Raw genomic sequence first — 4,814 nt, forward strand, 5'->3', positions numbered from 1 at the left:
CGAAACACGAGCAGATGTACCGTCTCACCTACGCGGGCACCGGGGATTAGCACACCCCCGGCAATTTCTTGTTGGTTAGTGGGCACAAAGGCGTTTCGGCCTCAATGTCGCCTTAGGATCATTCCCAGGCGGAGGAAGAACATACACAAAGCACACACGATCATTTTTTACCCAGGTTCAGGCCGCCCTTTGGCTAACATCCCTACATCCTGCTTTGGTGGATTATCTTGGATGCACAAAGTACAAAGGTGATGAACTCTCAGTGGGGAGGATGCTTTGATCAGCTCCTACATCTCCCGGACTTCCTCAATCTTTTCATCACTCTCTCTTTAACTCAATCTTCGCCTTGAAGTTGTCAAGAACAAAGCTCTAGCTCTCTATTCTCTCTTCTCTCTCGATCGAGACAGACTCAACTGTGTCTGAACCCTAATGTATTTTGTTGAGCTCTTGAAAAGGAACTCCATTGTCTCCGGTTTATCCTCCCCCCCAAAGAACTCTTCTATCTCATGTTGATCTATGGCTTATATACCTCGGGTGGTGGTCTCAACGCCTCGCCTAGGCACCTTCCAAGAGCGTTCCCAGGCTCAATCGGTGGGAGCCACGTGGGTGACTGGTAGGTGGGTGGTGCGCGCGGCCAATAGATGGCCACGGGCGGTGTGCTAACGCTCGTGATGATGGCGTGATAGCTCGGGCAGCGAGCTGTCACTCCTGTCCACGGCTCAGGCCTTCGGTCTGCGCCATGATGGCGCGCAGGGGTGCTGGCACCTCGCCTGTTCCCTACGCACGTCTCTTGATGCGTCCCATCGATCGCAGTTGTCCCATACTCCCTAGCCTTGCTTGGCCAAGGAGGAGTCCTTCCCAGGGCTGCCCAAAACAAGCCTTGGCTCGGTTGCTCCGCTTTTGTGCCCTTAGTTTCTCCCCATGGGATGCTCCCGGGAGGAGGCCAAGGGCAGCTCCTTGCCCAGTTTGTCCTGTTCTTCATGTCCCGCCTGTTCGTCCACACTCACCTTTGTCTAGGAGCGATTGTTCTCCACTAGGTGGCCTACGTCATAAGGTAAATCTCAGCACAGTTAAACAGTTTTCACCATGAGGCATACCTGGCTGCTCACCATGGACGCGTCTGTGAGGCCGTGGGCTAGGGTTCACGCGCGCCGCGGCATAATCATGTGGACCCTGGGTCCCATTACGCCGACACTGTGGAGCCTGGCCCGTTGTCGTGAGAAGGTTGCACACGCAGGGAAGGGAGACGGAAACGCCGCGTCCCTTTGGCAGCACGCGGCATAACTAGCCTCACCGCCCCCTCTCCTTCATCTCACTCGCCTCTTCACTCTCACCGCCCCAAACTGTCACATCACCAAGGCGGTTCCTCTACCGCCGCAAGGAGGAGCAGCGGGACCGGATGAGGAGACGACGACAAGAACCACCGCTACCTCGGCCTCAACCTGCACCACGCTCTTCACCGGCATCTCGAGTTTGGGCGCGAACTCCACCTCGTCCTCGACCTGAACAATGGCGGTAAGCTCCTCTTCCTCTTACCTTTGTCATCGTTGTGCGACAACATGCCATGCTTCACCATTTACGATAACATGCAGATTAGATCTGCTAGGGTTTCCATTAGGATTGGGTTCAGATAGACGATTGCTTGTTCTTCGTTGTGATTTCTTGCTGTTCATGTTGATTGCTTGGTGTTCACAATTGCGATTTTCTTAGATCGGTTAGTGTAATCCGCAATCGCGGTAGATCCTTTCAAGATCAGACTGAGATTGGTCAAACTGTCAGATTTTACTGTGCATGCAAAGAGGTGAAGGGTTATTTGTTCTGGGGTTTTGCATGTTGTGATTGTTGTGCCAAAGATTAAGCTGAGTTGCACTAGTTTGTTCAGACCCGAGTGCAAGACGAGATAGACGAGTTGAAGAATGAGGTTGCTCTACTCAACAATGTGCAGAGAACTCAAGCACAAGTTATGAGGTCTAAGAAACAGGAATGAGAGGTAGAAAGAAAGGCGTTGGTGGCTGAAAAGAGAAAGCTAGAGTACGACATATACGATCTGCTCCAAGTGAATTTTGCAAACAAGGATAAGATCAAGAGGATCAGGGCTATTTTTGATGAGTGATGAATGTGTTGGAGATGTAGTGTAGGATATTCTGCTAATGGTTGAACCAGGTAGAATTTGTAATGTACCCTAAGTAGCATTTAAAATGTACACTGGCCTCCATTTGTAATGTACACTCGTAATGTATCCATTTGTAATGTACACTCGTAATGTACTCTATTTGAACTGGTACTTGTGTTGTTTGTGATTGAACTAGGCCGATGATTATAACCAGGGATCATAGTATGGGGAGATGATTGATCAGAACTTATGGCATGATTGAACATGAGCATGCCATTGGTTCTGATCAAACACTTCCTCCATATGAGGACGCCTATGGCACCTTACTTTGCATGTTTCTGCTTCTTCAATTCTGCATTGGCCAATGATTCAACAATGGCACAATGGAAGGCAAGGTGCTGCCCTCAAACTTAGTTGTGTGTTCCATATTCCTTGCAGACTAGACTTAGTTTGCGGACAGTCCCTTTTCCTGTCGTGTGACCCAATGTATGAGGCCTCTTTTTGGTTTGTCTTCCGCGTTGGCCAATGATTCAACAATGGCACAATGGAAGGCACGGTGTTTCCCTCAAACTAAGTCGTGTGTGTGTCATAGTCCTTGCACACTAGACTTAGTTTGTGAACAGTCTCTCTGCCAGTCATGTGACCCAATATATGAGGCCTCTTTTTGGTTTGTCTTCTGCATTGGTCAATGATTCAACAATGGCACAATGGAAGGCAAGGTGCCGCCTTCAAACTTAGTCGTGTGTGCCACTTTCCTTGCACACTAGACTTAGTTTGAAGACAGTCCCTTTGCATGTCGTGTGACCAAATGTATGAGGCCTCTTTTGTTTTTTCTTCTGCATTGGCCAATGATTCAAATATCGCACCATGGAAGGCAAGGTGGTTCCCTCAAACTTAGTCATGCATGTCACAATCGTTGCACACTATACTTAGTTTGTGGCCACTCCCTATGCCTGCTTTCTGACCCAATGTATGAGGCCTTTTGTGCTTCTTCAGTTCTGCATTGGCCTGTGAGCTTCCCTCAAACTTAGTCGTGTGTGTCACATTACTTGCACACTAGACTTAGTTTGAGAGAAGTCCCTTGAGCTGTCGTGTGAGCCACTGTATGAGGCCTCACTAATGTTTTTTATGCCCGTTTTCATCTATACTTGTGAGTAGCCACACCTCTAATGGCATGTGTTCTTGTTGCAGACTGAGAAGATCATGCTTGGGGCACCTGCTGAGGTTCCCGGTGAGGGATCGTCGAAGAAGCGTCGATGAAGGAAGGCTAACGTTGGCCACTTTCACGATGAGGTAGGGCCAGACCAGTTCCTCCAGATCATCTTCAAGCCAACCTTAGGCCAGTTCCCAATCCCTGACAAGTTCGTCAAGTGGTTCGGACCCATCCCTTCGAACACATCATCGTTCGCACCAACACTAGCTGCAGCTGGAGGATGACTACGGGGAGAGAAGGTAATGACACATTCATCGACCGGGGGTGAGCGGCCTTCGCCATCGCCCATTAGCTCAAGATAGGCCAGTTCCTCACCTTCAAGAAGATGTCTATTCTCGAGTACGGTGTGGTCATCTTCAACCACACCTGCACTGAGGTGATGAGCAAGTGCCCGTACCACGGTGATGCCACCATGTGTGTCGTCTTCTAAGAACATGTATGAAGCTCAGCTGGTATTGTCTCGCTACTACTATGTCGTCTCTACTGTCTAATGGTGTCTGAACAAGTGTCGTGTCATCTCGTGAACTATGGTCATGTCTGAACAATGGTGTCTGAAACTATTTCGTATCGTCTATGATCACTGGTAAGTTTGCTTGTGCTTGGATTGTGTGCTTGATTGTGCGGTATTGATCACCGGTAACCTCACCACTGAAGGGAAGAGGTAACCAGAAGCGGATTTTGGATTGCAATCAAACAACAGAGGTACCGTTCTGGGATGCTACTTGACCTTAAAACCGACCTACCAAACAGCCAGAGCCCAAACCTCCAAGAGCCAAAAAAAACTCCGCGCATGCGACTAAGCGAGAGCCCTTTTCTAGCATGTGGCCCATCTAAAACATGCAGAAAGGTTTTTCTCCCTGACGCAGTGGTGCAAGAATTCAGTCGAGGCTACCAAACACGCCCTAAGAGTCACCCAGATTAAGATTGACCGATGAGCCACTCCCGCGAACCTCTGAATGCACGCAACACCCCAAATTGCCATATGCCGGCTAGCTGCATTCCCAACCTAGAACATTTCTAGCTAGTACTCCTACATATATAGGGAGAATGGTAATAGTACCAAAACAGTTTAGTTTGGTCAAATTTACAGAAAAAAATATCAAAATGTAGTGTATCATCAAATATGCTTTTGTAACATCATTAGGTATTGTACATGTTACATTTTTTTATTCAATTGTAAAAATGGTGGACATAAAATAATACTAAATGACCTTGTTTAGATAGACGGAGGGAGTTAAGAGAAAAGATGAAGGCCAGGTAGTGGCGGCCACCGCATATAATTAATCAGCATACATTATATACTCTCACAGATTAATTAATTAATTGACGCAACTTTATCTGATATGGATGTACCTAGCGTGTTTGTTAACTAGACACATATATTTCTAGACAAAATTAAGTCAATTAATATGAGTTAGAGGGAGTGCCTTATCTAATAAGTCTAGCTCAGTTGGAGCTAATACATGTAAGTGCAGCAGGTGGCACTTT

Source organism: Lolium rigidum, chromosome 2 (genome assembly GCF_022539505.1).
Source record: "Lolium rigidum isolate FL_2022 chromosome 2, APGP_CSIRO_Lrig_0.1, whole genome shotgun sequence".
In the NCBI taxonomy this organism is placed as follows: Eukaryota; Viridiplantae; Streptophyta; class Magnoliopsida; order Poales; family Poaceae; genus Lolium; species Lolium rigidum.